This window comes from Kogia breviceps, chromosome X (assembly GCF_026419965.1).
Source record: "Kogia breviceps isolate mKogBre1 chromosome X, mKogBre1 haplotype 1, whole genome shotgun sequence".
Taxonomy (NCBI): Eukaryota; Metazoa; Chordata; class Mammalia; order Artiodactyla; family Physeteridae; genus Kogia; species Kogia breviceps.
The window spans coordinates 93,220,300-93,237,685 of NC_081330.1; the positions used below are offsets into that span (position 1 = coordinate 93,220,300).

Here is a 17,386-nt window from a genome sequence, read left to right on the forward strand (position 1 = left end):
ACAGTAGATTTCTTTTGTTTTTCCCTAGTAGTACTATCAACTTCTGTCTTGTTTGTCTTGAGACTATTTTTTTCATTTTAAAAAAATTTTATTGAAGTACAGTTGATTTACAATGTGTTAATTTCTGCTGTACAGCAAAGTGACTTGGTTATACATATATATATTCTTTTTCATATTCTTTTCTATTATGATTTATCACAGGATGTTGAATATAGTTCCCTGTGTATACAGTAGGACCCTGTTGTTTATTCATCCTATGTATAATAGTTTGCATCTGCTAATCTCAGATTCCCAATACTTCCCTTACCCACCACCTTGTCAATCACAAGAGACTATTACATATTAATGCATATGATTTTAGAATTAAAACTTCCTAGTGAATTGAACTTATCATTATGCAGTTTTTCTCTTTATTTCTAGTATTTTTGGCCTTAAAGTCTGTATTGTCTGCTATTAATATAACCACACCATCCTTTGACTTTCCACCTTTTCTGTCCTTATGTTTTAGATGTCACCTATAAACAGATGGTAACTTGCATTTTTTATACCAGTGACAAAATTTAATCTTTTAGCTGGTGAATTTCTTCTATTATATTTATTGTGATTATTAACATATTTGCATTTATTTCTACCATTTTATTGCATGTTTTCTATTTGTCTTATTTTTTCTATATTATTTTAAATTTTATTTTTGGTTGTGTTCAGTCTTCGTTGCTGCACGCGGGCTTTCTCTAGTTGTGGCAAGCGGGGGCTACTCTTAGTTGTGGTGCACGGGCTTCCATTGTGGTGGCTTCTCTTGTTGTGGAGCACAGGCTCTAGGCATGTGGGTTTCAGTAGTTGCAGCACGCGGGCTCAGTAGTTGCAGCATGTGGGCCCTAGAGTACGTGGGCTCAGCAGTTGCAGTGCTTGTGCTCTAGGGCGCGCGGGCTTCAGTAGCTGTGGCGCAAGGGCTCAGTAGTTGTGGCTCGTGGGCTCTAGAGCACAGGCTCAGTAGTTGTAGCGCACGGGCTCCATGGCATATGGGATCTTCCCAGACCAGGGATCAAACCAGTGACCCCTGCATTGGCAGGCGGATTCTTAACCATTGCACCACCAGGGAAGTCCCTTTTCTTTTTCTTTTTTCTTTTTTTTTTTGTGGTACGCGGGCCTCTCACTGTTGTGGCCTCTCCCTTTGTGGAGCACAGACTCCGGACACGCAGGCTCAGTGGCCATGGCTCACAGGCCCAGCTGCTCCGTGGCATGTGGGATCTTCCCAGACCAGGGCACGAACCCGCGTCCCCTGCATCGGCAGGCGGATTCTCAACCACTGTGCTACCAGGGAAGCCCCCTTTTCTATTTTTGTTTGTTTATTTTTCTTGCTTTCTACCTCTTTTTAAAGACCAAAGTTTTTTTGTTCTCAATTTTCTATCATTCCATTTTTCCTGCTCTGACCTGTAAGTTGTTCATGTCTATTCTTCTAAAGGCTATTTGAACTATTAAGCATCCATAACTACATAAATGTCTGTGAATATTTTTACCTATATCAAAATAGTACAAAGGACTAGAAAATTTTAAATCCAGCCTGACTTTTCACCTGTTTACAGAAGGCACAATGAAAACCTAAATTCCCAGAAAGATTGAAAGTAAAAGAATGGAAAAAGTAAACATGGTTAAAATGGCAAATTGTATGTTATGTATATTTACCACAATAAAAAAGAATGGAGATGTACCAAATAAACAATAACAAAAAAGCTGATATAGTTATATTGATACTAGACTAAACAGACATTAAGGGCAAAAAGAAATGATGTCTTTCCTGACTGTCTCCAATTCCTGTCCTTCCACTTTCTCTCTAATCCACTCCAATCAAGATTTTGCCCCTATCACTACTTAGACAAAGTCACCAATGATCTTCACAATTTTCAATCCAACGCTAATTCCTCATCTTACCTGACCTATCAGTATTTGATAAAGTTGATCCCTCTCTTCTTGAAACACGTTAATCACTAATTTCCTAGATATGATTTTCTTATTTCTCCACTCTCTCAGTCTCCTTTGCATGTTACTCCTCATCTCCCCAAGCTGTAAAAGTTGAAGTACCCCAGGGCTCAGTCCCAAGATCTCATCTCTTTCCTATCTATACTCACTCTCTAGGTGATAACATCTAGTCTCATGGCTTTGAGTACCATTTATAGGCCCAAGACATTCAAATTTATATCTATAGCTTTACCTCTACATCCAGACTCATGGAAAACTGCACACAGACATTCTCCACTTAGATGCCATCTAGGCATGTCTAATTTAACATGATAACAACCAAACTCCTTTCTCCTCACCGCTGCCACCCATGCCTACTGTTCTCACAGCCTTTCACCCTGAGGAACTAGAAACTATGATATTCTGCTTTGCTCATGTCAGAAATACTTAGCTGCTACTTTTGTGTCATTTTTCACTTCTTTTTTTCTCTCACATACCACATCCAACCCATCAGAAAATATTGTCAGTTCTATCTTAAAAATATATCCAGAATCTCTGCTGCCACCCTAGTCCAAACCACTATTATCTCTCACCTGGATTGCATAACAGCCTCCTAACTGGCCTTCCTGCTTCTGCCTTCATCCCTCTACAGTTGATTCTACATGTAATAGCCATAATGATCCTTTAAAACCATAAGTGATATCATTAATATCTCTGCTCAGAACCTTCTAATGGATCCCCACCTCATTGAGAGTCAAAAGGCAAAGTTCTTACAGCAACTTATAAGGCCTTATATGGTCAGTACCTGCTACATCTCTGATTTTACCTCCTTCCACCCTTGCCTTTATTTGCTCAACTTCAGTCTCACTGTCCTCCTTGCAATTGCTGGAACACCCCAGCCCAGCTTCAGAAACGTTGCTCTCTCAATTCACTTTGGTCTCTTTTCAAATCCCTTAACTGGGAGGTTTTCCTTGCCCATCCTCTACAGAATATAAACCTCAACCTCCCCACTCTCTATCTCCCTCTGCATGCTCTTTCACTGCATTTACTGGTTTATCATCCATCTTTTCCCACCCAACCTCACCCCCAGCACTATAATGTAAGCACCATGAGGGCAAGATGAATGAATGCAAATTCACTGTTAGTGCAAAAAGATGATTGCTACATAAGAATAAAAGGAACAATTAACCAGAAAGAAATTAAATGTCCAAACTTCTTTGTACTTAGTAACACGGCCTCAGGAAAAAGAAAAGAGAAAAAGATATCAAGATTACAAGGAGAATTTAACAATCCATAATCATAAAAGAAGATTGCAACACATGTCTAGCAGCAAGTGACAGGTTGAAATAAAAATTCAATAGTACATATCATACTTGAAAACACATTTAACAAGCACAATCTAATAGACATATATATGAAAATTTGTAATAAAATTATAGAATATACATTTTTTTCAACCACACATGAATAATTTTTTAATCTACTCCGGGGTTTTATTCAGCTGTGATAGATACCATCCTACACACAAAATGGTGACTTAAACTGAAAGCAAGTTTACTTTTATCATGTCACAAGAAGTGCAGAAATAGGCAGTCTAGGATTGATGCAACCACTCAAAGATGGCATTGTGGAGCCAAGATGTGTTTTTTGTAACTCCATCCTTAGCCTGTAGTTTTAATCCTTGTCATGGACCAAATATTTGTGTCCTCCCAAAAGTTGTATATTGAAACCCTACCTCCCGATGTGATGGTAGTGGGAAGTGGGGCCTTTGGGAGGTAACTAGGATTAGATGAGGTCATAGGGTGGAGCACTCATGAATGGGATTAGTGGCCTTATAAGTGTCACAAGAGAGGTTGCTTCTTCTGGTCCTCTCTCAATCATGTGGGGATACAACTAAAGGTTGACAGTCTGCAACCCAGAAGAGGGGTCTCACCAGAACCCAATGTGCTGGCACCCTGATCTCAGACTTTTAGCCTCCAGAACTGTGAGAAATGAATATCTGTTGTTTATAAGCCACCCAGTTTATGGTATTTTGTTATAGCAGCCTGAGCAGACTAAGATAATCCTTGTGGCTATAAAAGGGCTCCTCCAACCCTAGGCATTGTGCCTACTTTCCTGACAGGAACAATGGGAAGAGGCAAAGAGAAAACTGTGAAGAGAGTAAGCCTGATGACACACTTCCCTTTTCAGGAGTTTCGTTGAAGCACCACCCAGTGATATATATATATTTTTAAGTTATTGGAGTATAGTTCATTTACAATGTTGTGTTAGTTTCAGGTGTACAGCAAAGTGAATCAGTTATACATATACATATATCCACTTTTATTTTTTTTAGATTCTTTTACCACCCAGTGATTATGCCAACTTCCCACTGGCCAGGACTATGGATTTTAGGCTGCAAATAAATGGCTGGGATAGAGATTATATTTTATAGTACATGTTACTAAGCTAAGAAAAAAAATCAGGGTTTCCTAAGCACAGAAAAAGGGGAGAATGGATAATAAGTAGGTAGAAGTACTTGCTACTTTCAGCTATGACAGAAAACAAGTCCCAACAAATATCAAAGAATCAATTTAATAAAGGCAGTGTTCTTTGTACAAAATTCGGTGTTACAAAACTAAAATGTTATTGAAATATCCACATACTAATAGTACATAAAATACCTGTAAATAATCCATGGATCACTTAAATTGCCATTATGGAGATTTGACAATATTTATAATGAACTCAATGCAAATGCACTATAAGCCTTGTGTGATGTAATGAAGGACTTACTTAAAGGGACACTTATATTCTTAAAAGTTTACATTGCAAAAGAACAAAAATTAATGACTTTAGTGGTCCACTCTGAAGATGAGACACTGACAAAGGCAATTACATATCCATAACATTTATAAAGTATTGCTCCCATTTTAACTTCCTTTATGCACAGTAAGTGAAAACATCCACAGTTTCCCTCCAGCATGAGTCCTCACATGTTTCCTAAAGGAAGAATAATCACCAAAGGCTTTCCCATAGAACTTGTGTGAACGGAAAGAATCAATAAACAATCTGTAATAGGAATAGAAAAGAGTTTCATTTGAGCCAAACTGAGGACAATAGCCTGGGAGACACAGATTCAAGAAGCACTGAACTGTGTTCCACAGGACTACAAAATGGGGGAAGGGGTGTTATAAAGGCAAAAAACACAATATTTCATAAGTTGTTTGTTAAGAATTAGGATTGAAGCTAGGAAGAAGTATGTGTGCTTGTTAAGTAAGGATTTGTTGGGGTCTGAAATGGTTGCAAAGGTACTAGAGACCTTGAGACCATAAGGTTGCAGCTGGCAACTGCTAGCAGGATATTATTTTGAGAACAGCTGGTGGTGTCCTTGAGTCTGACACAGTTCAGAAAATTCAAGTTCTCAGTGATGCAGGAATGTGTCTGAACCCACATCCACAGTGGCCACTTAGCTTCATTTTGGATTCCTGAACCACAGCTACTCCACTCTGATTTTTAAATGCATTCTTTACTTTAATGGTTAAAACAGATATACAATGTATGTTTGACAGGCCACAAAACAGGCTGTAATAATTAATATAAATTTAAGTTAAATCATGTATAAGCCAAAACGACTTCCACATACCTCAAAAGGTGAAAATTTCTTCCATCACTTGCATTCATAGAGGTTTCTCCCCAGTATGTATTATCCTGAGCTCTCAGACTGAAGTCTTGCCTACATTGATTATACTCATAAGATTTTTCTCCAGTGCAATCTCCATGTGACTCCTAAGGGAAGTAGAACAACTAGAGGCATTTTCAGGATAACTTTCATAGAGTTTCTCCTCATTATATATTCTCTTCTGCTGTTTAAGATAAGAGTTTGTGCTGGAGGCTTTCCCACATTGATTTCACTCATACCATTTGCTCTTTTGTGAATTCTCATGTATGTCTTAATGGATATACTTACACCAAAGGTCTTTCCACACAATTCATCCAAAGGATTTCTCTCCAGTGTAAGGGTTTTTTTAAAATAAAATTTTAAAATTTATTTATTTTTGGCTGTGTTGGGTCTTTGTTGCTGTGCGTGGGCTTTCTCTAGTTGCGGCAAATGGGGGCTACTCTTCATTGCGATGTGTGGGCTTCTCATTGTGGTGGCTTCTCTTGTTGTGGAGCATGGGCTCTAGGCGTGGGCTTCAGTAGTTGTGGTGCGTGGGCTCAGCAGTTGTGGCTTGCAGGCTCTAGAGTGCAGGCTCAGTAGTTGTGGCACACGGGCTTAGCTGCTCCGTGGCATGTGGGATCTTCCTGGACCAGGGATCAAACCCGTGTCCCCTGCACTGGCAGGTGGATTCTTAACCACTGCACCACCAGGTAAGTCCCTCTCCGTGTAAGTTTTCACATGCTACCTAAGAGAAGGGAGATCCCTGAAGGCTTTCCCAAAGTCATTGCGTTCATAGGTCTTCACCCTGGTATGTATTCTCCTGTGCTGAGTAAGGTTAGCCCTCATGTTGGAAATTTCAAAAGAAATATTATATTCATTGGGTTTCTCTCCAGAATACACTCTCTCCTGTTGATGAAGAGATGAGCTATGACTGAAGAAATTCTTCTATTCATTACCTTCATTGGAATTCTCCCCTCCTGTTATGTATACAGTGGACATTATATTTTTTAATGATTTACTGTGGGTGTATATGTTTCCTGCCTTAAGTTTTTTTTCTTTTTCAAGTTGAAAGGGTGACTCTTCTGCAATAAGGCTCTATCATGCTCATTATCTTCATATGGAGATTTTCTGATAATTGTTTAAGGCTGAATTATTTTTTAAACACTCAATATCTGAGTCAAATTAATGGAAATATGTATGTATGAATTCCCAGTAAAAAAACATGTTTTGAGCTAAGTTAATAATATTTATAGTATCTTTCCTGAGATACTGCTTTCTCCTGTGTGAATTCCACTTGCCTAAATGACTTTTCCAGTTCTTAGATTGCATATTAGTTTCCTGTTGCCTCTTTAACAAGTTACTATAAATTTAGTGGCTTAAAACAACACAAATTTTTTATCTCACAGTTCTGGAGGTCAAAATCTGAAATCAGTTTCACTGGGCTAATGTCAAGGTTTTGGCAGGGCTGGTTCTTTCTGGAAACTCTAAGGAAAAAATCTGTTTCCTTACCTTTTTCAGCTTGTAGTGGCCACCTGTATTCCTTGAGTATGGGTCTTTCCTCCATCTTCAAAGACTGATTCTCTCATCACATTGCCTTCTCTTCTGTAGTCAAAACTTTCTCAGCTTCCCTTGTATAAGGACACTTGTGATTACATTTAGGGCCCACCTGGATAGTCCAGCATAGTCTCTCTATCTCAAGATCCTTAGCTCAATCACATTTGCAAAGTCTTTTTTGCCATGTAAGGTAACATTCACAGGCTCCAGGGATTAGGACCTGGATATCTTTGGGGGTGCTATTATTTAGCCTTCCACACATGGCTTTTCTAATTCAGGGCCTTTTCAATATTCTCTTAATATAAAGGACAAAGAATCATCCCTTGTGACTCTTACCATGACAGTTCAGGTCATTGCATGGCTGTTCCCCCAAACATCTCCCACTGAAAAGTTGACCCTGGGTGTTTAAGTAAACTCCCAATCAGAAACAAACTTGACAAATATTTAAAATGTGGAGAAAGTAATGCCAGAATAAAGGTTTAGAAAGTCAACATGCGGGGTCAAAACGTATAAACTTCTACTTATAAAATAAATAAGTCATGGAGATGTAATGTCCAAAAAAGTTAGTACAGCCAATACAGCTTTCTTCCAAATTCAAAATACAAACCCTTAATTGGAAAAGAATGCAATCATGAGCAAAGACATACTTTGAGAACCTTGGCTATATGAACATGTTGGCAATTACAGGGATAAGGTGTAGACGTTTAGTTAATTTGCTAACAATAATTCTATGACAATTGAGACTGATGTTGACAAAAAGAAGTTATTATCAGAAATCCCCGGTGGAGGGACTTCCCTGGTGGTGCAGTGGTTAGGAATCCACCTGCCAATGCAGGGGACACAGGTTCAATCCCTGGTCCAGGAAGATCCCACATGCCACAAAGCAAGTCAGCCCGTGCGCCACAACTACTGAAGCCCAAGTACCTAGAGCCTGTGGTTGGCAACAAGACAAGCCACCGCAATGAGAAACCAGCACACCACAATGAAGAGTAGTCCCTGCTCGCCGCACTAGAGAAAGCTCACGCGCAGCAATGAAGACCCAATGCAGCCATAAATAAATAAATAAATTTACTTTAAAAATTAAAAAGAAAGAAATCCCCAGTGGAGAGAAGTTAAGAGCCCATATTAAGTGTAGAGTCCTAACCACTGAACTGCCAGGGAATTTGCTAAAATGTTAAATTTAAAGAAGATAAATAGGAAAAAAAAAAGAAGATAAATAGGTCTTTCTCTGGGATTTGTATGCTGAGTTTGCATGGTTAAAGTCCTATTCGTGGGAAAGAGTACATGAAGTGGGATGACTGTATAGAACATAAGACCTTCCATGAAACAGCTGCCAACGTTTTCACCCTCAGGGATTCTAAAGATAGGCAAGTGTGAATGTGAGAGCAGCAAATGAACATACCAAATCTCTCATCAATCAAATAAAAGTCTTTCAAAAGGATCCCAAACTCAAATATCCATTCTGTGCCTCTAATATACTGAGGATCTCTGATCTGAAACTCATGCCCAAGCTTAGATACATATTTAAGGAATCCCAAGCATTTTAACCATGGAGGAAATAAAAAGTCAGTGAAAAGTACAGGTCTTCATTTTCGTTGGGAAGTCATTAGACAATAAGCCTCATGATGGCAAGGATCATTTTTGTCTCATGCACTGGTGTTTTCCCAGTCCCAAGCCCACATCCTGGAACAGAATACGTGCTTAAGAAATACTTGCCTCGGGTGTCCCTGGTGGCGTAGTGGTTGAGAGTCTGCCTGCCGATGCAGGGGACATGGGTTCGTGCCCTGGTCCGTGAGCCATGGCCTCTGAGCCTGCGCGTCCGGAGCCTGTGCTCCGCAACAGGAGAGGCCACAACAGTGAGAGGCCCGCGTACCGCAAAAAAAAAAAAAAAAAAAAAAAAAAAAAAAGAAATACTTGCCTCATAAATGACTTAGTGAAGGAATGATGCCATTTGTGCATATGTCACCAGATTGCTGTAGTTCTTCAGCATCACATTTCTGTATAAGGTACACTGAGTGAGGTCCAACAGATCCCACTCCTCCCCAAGGGAAGTCCATAGCCACATACCTGAAGACTGCTGATTTCAGTAATATCACACAGATTCTGTCTTAGTGAGATACCATATCCTTTAATGTTCATATGAAGATGAATGAGGTGATAGCCCTGTGGTATGAAGACCACATTCACAGGAAATTGAGATGGGTCTTCTCCCCTTAAGGCTCAGTGTCCACACTCACTCCCAAAGGAACCATATCCAGTCTCATGACTCTAATAGCACCTCTAACACATGTCTTAGCTTATATTTCTAATACTAGAGTTCTTCCAAATTGACTCCTCTCTTTCTCCAACACTGAGCAGAGTCCCAAGAACAATGTATGCATGAGCAAAACACTCAATAACTGAAAAATTATTTCCCCAGTGAGAACATGGATCTCTTGAGGCAAAGACATTTTATCTCATTCTGTAGTGTCCACCGTAGCACTCAGCAGAATGTGATGCCCAGGGGAGGGCATGTCAACCCGGGTGAAGAGTTGAATGGGAGCATTTCTGTGTAATCCCCCCTACCCACAAGCAGCCCAGAGACCTGACAAAACATGATCAGGAATCCAGGCAGTTACTGCTGCAGTCTGTTTTAGGAAACTCCTAGCCAGGCAAAGGAGAAATGTCTACCTGGTGTCTGCTTTTTGAAAACGAATGAAATTTCTACTCACCTGTGAAAAATTTGTCACCAACCCAGAGCCATTATTTTCTCCCCTTGTGTCTCTTTCAGCAGACAGGCAGGCTACTGAGACAGTGGAACCAAGAGAATACAGGCTTCTTACATTTCACAGTCACAAGACTGGATGCTTCCACATACACTAATTTTGAGCTCCTCCTCTCTCCTTACACATTTACACACTGCTGTCATAAGAATTCAGGGTAGTCAGGTCTCACCCAGCACCATAAAAGAGGACTCTGGATGGCCGGGAGGGGGAGAGGGAATTGGATGAAGGTGTCAAAAGGTACAAATTTCCCGTTGTATGATAAACACTAGGGATGTAATCTCCAACATGATTAAGATAATTAATAATGCTGTATGTTATATATGAAAATTGTTGGGAATTCCCTGGCAGTCCAGTGGTTAGGACTCTGTGCTTTCACTGCCAAGAGCCCAGGTTCAATCACTGGTTGGGGAACTAAGATCCTACAAGCCAAGCGGCATGGCCAAAAAAAAAGTTGCAAGAGAGTAAATCCTGAGTTCTTATCACAAGGAAAAAACGTTTTCTTTTATTTTGTATCTATATGAAATAATAGATATTCACTAAGCTTATTGTGGTAATCAATCGCAGCAACATGTTTTTGGATCCATCTGTTAGAGTAATGGAAATAAAAGCAAAAGTAAACAATTGGGACCTAATAAAACTTAAGAGCTTTTGCACAGTAAATGAAACCATAAACAAAGTGAAAAGAACCTACAGACTGGGAGAAAATATTTGCAAACAATGTGACTGACAAGGGCTTAAATTCCAAAATACACAAACAGCTCATAGAACTCAATAACAACAAAAAAAAACCACCCCCAAATCAAAAAATGGACAGAAGACCTAAATATACATTTCTCCAAAGAAGACACACAGACAGCCAATCGGCACATGAAAAGATGTGCAACATCTCTAATTATTAGAGAAATGCAAATCAAAACTACAATGAGGTATCACTTCACACCAGTCAGAATGGCCATCATTAAAAAGTCTACAAATAATAAATGCCAGAGAGGGTGTGGAGAAAAGGGAACCCTCCTACACTGTTGATGGGAATGTAAATTGGTACAGCCACTATGGAAAACAGTATGGAGGTTCCTCAAGAAACTAAAAATGGAGTTGCCATATGATCCAGCAATCCCACTCCTGGGCATATACCCGGACAAAACTATAATACAAAAAGATACGTGCACCCCAGTGTTCATAGCAGCACTATTCACAATAGCCAAGACATGGAAACAACCTAAATGTCCATCAACAGATGAATGGATAAAGAAGATGTGGTGTATATATATATACAATGGAATACTACTCAGTCATAAAAAAGAATGAAATAATGCCATTTGCAGTGACATGGATGGATCTAGAGATTATCATACTAAGTGAAGTAAATCAGAAAGAGAAAGACAAATATCATATATTACTTATATGTGGAATCTTAAAAAAATGATACAAAGGAACTTATTTATAGACTTACAGACATAGAAAACAAACTCATGGTTGCCAAAGGTGAAAGGGAGGGACGGATAAATTAGGAGTTTGGGATTAACATACGCACACTACTATATATAAAATAGATAAACAACAAGGACCTACTGTATACCACAGGGAACTATATTCAATATCTTATAATAACCTATAATGGAAAAGAATCTGAAAAAGAATATATATGTATATCAACTATATTCAATAAAAATTTTTAAAAACTTATTGTGGTAATCATTTCATGATGTATGTAAGTCAAATCATTATGCTGTACATCTTAAAGTTGTATAGTGCTGTATGTCAGCTATATATCAATAAAACTGGAGTAAAAATAGAAAAGAGGACTCTGGGCCTTGCTGCCCATGAGGAAGAGATTAACAATTCCAGCTTGAGAATATAGCTGGCCAGGTCAACTTCATTCCCCCTTGATCCAGTGGAACCTGGAGTCCTGTATTATCACCAATCATCAACCAACAGTAATGCGACCTAAATCATTAGCTGTCTCATGGCAGTGGACCAGGCCACACATGGGAAAGTCTTTTAAAATGTAAAGTGCTCTACTATATTCATATTAATTTTTAAGTGCCATTTATTGAGGACTCACTGTGTGCTGGAGATTGTCCTGAGAACTTTACCTGCATTTGTCCATTTCACTCATAATTCTGCCAAGTACATATTATTCCTCCCACTTAATAGCTGAGGAAACTTAGGCACAAAGATGATTATTAACCTAAGACAGACAGGGTTATTAACATGCCCAATGGGAAAGTGGTTGAGTTAGGATTTGAATGCATGTCTGTCTGTCTCCAAAGGCTAAACTCCCCTAACCCCTACATTTCTATAAAAAGAAACTTAAAGTTTTGGAATTATTGGGAATGTTATGATTCCTTAACATAACTAGGAGATGGTTATACAATGTTGATAATTCATGTGTGGTGTGTGGACTAGCAGCATGACCTGGGAACTTGTTATAAGTGAAGAATCTTGAGCCCCAACTCAGACCTCCTATGTAAAAATGAGCATTATCCTGAATAAAATGCTCAGGGGTTTCCGGTGCATGGTTGAATTAGAGAAACACTAGGGTAGAACTCTGCTGGTCACCATAAATTACTAGCATATGAAATGATCTATTCCATTCTGATGTCCTGAAGCTCCTCCTGCTGGCAAAACACCTGTGTTTCAGGCCCCACTGCCTGCATTCAGGCCTTTACCTCCACTCGCTCATTTATTAAATTCAGAACTTGCTACACTGAGACACTGAGGATTCATCAGTGAACAATCACAAATCACAGCACACATGGAGAATTTACAATCTACTGGTGGAAGGCAGAGATTAAACTAATAATAAATTATATATTGGATGATATTAAGTTCTGTTGGAAAAAACATGCCAAAGACATGCACACAGCCAAAAGTATTTGTATTGAGAAGCACGATTGATTTTGAGCCAGATAAGATAAATAATTATCTTTCTGAGCAGAAAGGTAAATAACTATTTCACAAAGCACTATAAATTGAGACCTGGTTTGCTCAAAAAAATGTTATTGGGGACTTCCCTGGTGGTGCAGTAGTTAAGGAGCTGCCTGCTAACACAGGGGACACATGTTTGTTCCCTGGTCCGGGAAGATCCCACATGCTGCGTGGAGCAACTAAGCCCATGAACCATGCTACTGAGCCTGCCCACGAGCCACAACTACTGAGCTCACATGCTGCAACAAGTGAAGCCCGCGCACCTAGAGCTGGGCTTCACAACAAGAGAAGCCACCGCAATCAGAAGCCCGAGCACCACAACAAAGAGTAGCCCCCACTCACTGCAACTAGAGAAAGCCCACGTGCAGCAATGAAGACCCAACGCAGCCCAAAATTTTTTTAAAAACTGTTACTGAAACCCCCAAAGCATTAGAAAGAACTAGAATGTCATGGTTTTGCAAAATCTCAGGAGAGATTTCTGATGTTGGTCTACTTCAACTTACCCTAACCAGGAGTGGCTGTAATCAAATAGTTCTTGGCCTCCTTCATCTGTAGAGGACATAACTTAGGTCTCCGCCCAAGATGTAAAGAGGCAGGGCAATGAGGGTCTAAAGAGTCCCCAAGCCAAAAATATGTTCTATTGTCATCCCTCTCTAATCATACTACAATCTAATCAAGATAAAAACATCAGATATATCCAGATTGGGGGACATTCTACAGAATACCTGGCCAATACTCCTCAAGACTGTCAAGGTCATGAAAAACAAGGAGGGAGTGAGAAACTGTCATAGACTAGAGGAGATTGGAGAAACATGACAATTAAATGCAATGTGGTGCCTAGACTGGATTGTAGATCAGAAAAAGAACATTAATGGAAAAGACTGCTGAAATCCAAAAAAAGTTTGGAGTTTTACTTAATAGCAATGTATCACTGTTGGTTTCTCTGTTTTTGACAAACCATGGAAATGTAAAATCTTAATAATGGGGAAAATTGGGCGAGAGTTATACAAAAACTCTTCACACTATCTTTGCAACTTTTCTGTAAATCTAAAATTATTCCGAATTAAAAGTTAAAAAAAAACCACCTCAGTTCAAATACTGGCAAGAGGTTGATACTTGTTGAAGCTGGGTGGTAAGTACAAGGTGGAGTCATTTTACTCTTTTCTTCACTTTAAAGTATGTTTGAGAATGTCCATAATAAAACTATTTTAGAGAAAAAAACTCATTCTGATTCTTTGAAATATTTCATAAAGCAAACATGTCGCAAAACGAATTAATAAAGAAAGGAGAGAAAAGGCATCCCAAAAATAGACAACCGTCACTTTAAAAGATTTACAGAATATTGTAAACAATTATGCATTAATTCAAAACGTAGTTGATACTACCTGAATTTACATATCAATCTTAGCATTATTAAAGGCAGGATGACAGACATTGTCAGTCAACAGGAATATATGGCAATAGAAAGTACACAACGTAGATAGCCTCATCCACCAGAGGGCACACAGCAAAATCAAGAACTACAGTACTGCAGCCTGTGGAACAAAAACCACATTCACAGAAAAATAGACAAGATGAAGAGGCAAAGGGCTTTGTACCAGATGAAGGAACAAGATAAAATCCCAGAAAAACAACTAAATGAAGTGAAGATAGGCAATCTTCCAGAAAAAAATTCAGAATAATGACAGTGAAGATGATCCAGGACCTCAGAAAAAGAATGGAGGCAAAGACTGAGAAGATGCAAGAAATGTTTAACAAAGACCTAGAAGAATTAAAGAACAAACACCTAGAAGAATTAAAGAACAAACAAACAGAGATGAACAATACAATAACTGAAATGAAAAATACACTCGAAGGAATCAGTAGCAGAATAACTGAGGAAGGAAGACAGAATGGTGGAATGCACTGCCGCAGAACAGAATAAAGAAAAAAGAATGAAAAGAAATGAAGACAGCCTAAGAGACCTCTGAGACAACATTAAATGCAACAACATTCGCATTATAGGGGGTCACAGAAGGAGAAGAGAGAAAGGACCCGAGAAAGTATTTGAAGAGATTATAGTCAAAAACTTACCTAACATGGGAAAGGAAATAGCCACCCAAGTCCAGGAAGCACAGAGAGTCCCAGGCAGGATAAACCCAAGGAGAAAAACATGCAGAGACACATAGTAATCAAATTCACAAAAATTAAAGACAAAGAAAAAATATTGAAAGCAACAAGGGAAAAACAACAAATAACATACAAGGGAACTCCCATAAGGTTAACAGCTGATTTTTCAGCAGAAACACTACAATCCAGAAGGCAGTGGCATGATATATTTAAAGTGATGAAAGGGAAGAACCTACAACCAAGATTACTCTACCTGGCAAGGATCTCATTCAGATTCGATGGAGAAATCAAAAGCTTTACAGACAAGCAAAAGCTAAGAGAATTCAGCACCACCAAACCAGCTCTACAACAGATGCTAAAGGAACTTCACTAAGTGGGAAACACAAGAGAAGAAAAAGACCTACAAAAACAAACCCATAACACTTAAGAAAATGGCAATAGGAACATACATATCAATAATTACCTTAAACGTTAATGGATTAAATGCTCCAACCAAAAGACACAGGCTCATTGAATGGACACAAAAACAAGACCCATATATATACTGTTGACAAGAGACCCGCTTCAGACCTAGGGACACATACAGACTGAAAGTGAAGGGACGGAAAAAGATATTCCATACAAATGGAAATCAAAAGAAAGTTGGGGTAGCAATACTTATATCATATAAAATAGACTTTAAAATAAAAAATGTTACAAGAGACAAGGAAGGGCACTACATAATGAACAAGGGATCAATCCAAGAAGAAGATATAACAATTATAAATATATATGCACCCAACATAGGAGCACCTCAATATATAAGGCAACTGCTAACATCTATGAAAGAGGAAATCAACAGTAACACAATAATAGTGGGGGACTTTAACACCTCACTTACACCAATGGACAGATCATCCAAAGAGAAAATCAAAAAGGAAACATAAGCTTTAAATGACATAATAGACCAGATAGATTTAATTGATATTTATAGGACATTCCAACCAAAAACAGCAGACTACACTTTCTTCTCAAGTGCACATGGAACATTTTCCAGGATTGATCACATCTTGGGTCACAAATCAAGCCTCAGTAAATTTAAGAAAATTGAAATCATACCAAGCATCTTTTCTGACCACAACGCTATGAGATTAGAGATCAATTACAGGGAAAAAAAAAGTAAAAAACACAAACACATGGAGGCTAAACAATACGTTGCTGAATAACCAAGAGATCACTTAAGAAATCAAAGAGGAAATCAAAAAATACCTAGAGACAAATTACAATGAAAGCACAACAACCCAAAAGCTATGTGATGCAGCAAAAGCAGTTGTAAGAGGGAAGTTTGTAACAATACAAGCCTACCTCAAGAAACAAGAAAAATCTCAAATAAACAATCTGACCTTACACCTAAAGGAACTAGAGAAAGAAGAACAAACAAAACCCGAAGTTAGTAGAAGGAAAGAAATCATAAAGTTCAGAGCAGAAGTAAATGAAATAGAAACAAAGAAAACAATAGCAAAGATAAATAAAACTAAAATCTGGCTCTTTGAGAAGATAAACAAAATTGATAAACCATTAGCCAGACTCATCAAGAAAAAAAGGGAGAGGACGCAAATCAATAAAATTAGAAATGAAAAAGGAGAAGTTACAACTGATACTGTAGAAATAGAAGGCATCTTAAGAGACTATTACAAACAACTATATCCCATTAAAATCGACAACCATGAAGAAATGGACAAATTCTTAGAAAGGTATAACCTTCCAAGACTGAACCCAGAAGAAATAGAAAATGTGAACAGACCAATCACAAATAATGAAATTGAAACTGGATTAAAAATCTTCCAACAAACAAAAGTCCAGGACCAGATGGCTTCACAGGGGAATTCTAACAAACATTTAGAGAAGAGCTAACGCCCATCCTTCTCAAACTCTTCCAAAAAATTGCAGTGGAAGGAACACTCCCAAACTCATTCTAAGAGGCCACCATCACCCTGATACCAAAAACAGACAAAGACACTACAAAAAAAGAAAATTACAGACCAATATCACTGATGAATAAAGATGCAAAAGTCCTCAAGAAAATACTAGCAATCAGAATCCAACAACACATTAAAAGGATCATACACGATGATCAAGTGGGATTTATCCCAGGGATGCAAGGATTCTTCAATATACGCAAATCAATCAATGTGATACACCATATTAACAAACTGAAGAATAAAAACCATATGCTCATCTCAATAGATGCAGAAAAAGCTTTTGACAAAATTCAACACTGATTTATGATAAAAACCCTCCAGAAAATGGGCATAGAGGGAACCTACCACAACATAATAAAGTCCATATATGACAAACCCACAGCAAACATCATTCTCAATGGTGAAAAACTGAAAGCATTTCCTCTAAGATCAGGAACAAGACAAGGATGTCCACTCTCACCACTATTATT

General features: G+C 38.5%; 1 protein-coding gene across 2 annotated transcripts in view; it reads right to left on the minus strand.

The window, feature by feature from the left end:
• The window catches only part of LOC131748861 (CXXC-type zinc finger protein 1-like), a 70,607-nt gene that overhangs the window by 36,906 nt on the left and 16,315 nt on the right, over positions 1–17,386 (minus strand). The window contains exons 1-2 of one of the 2 annotated variants that reach the window (XM_067024158.1): positions 7,106–7,156; positions 5,582–5,724 (exon numbers count right to left, since the gene is read on the minus strand). The exons of the other annotated variant lie outside the window; for it this stretch is intronic. The gene's annotated coding sequence lies outside the window, so the exon portion shown is untranslated. Of the gene's footprint in view, positions 1–5,581; positions 5,725–7,105; positions 7,157–17,386 lie in introns of those variants that run through there. 2 annotated transcript variants of the gene reach the window in all.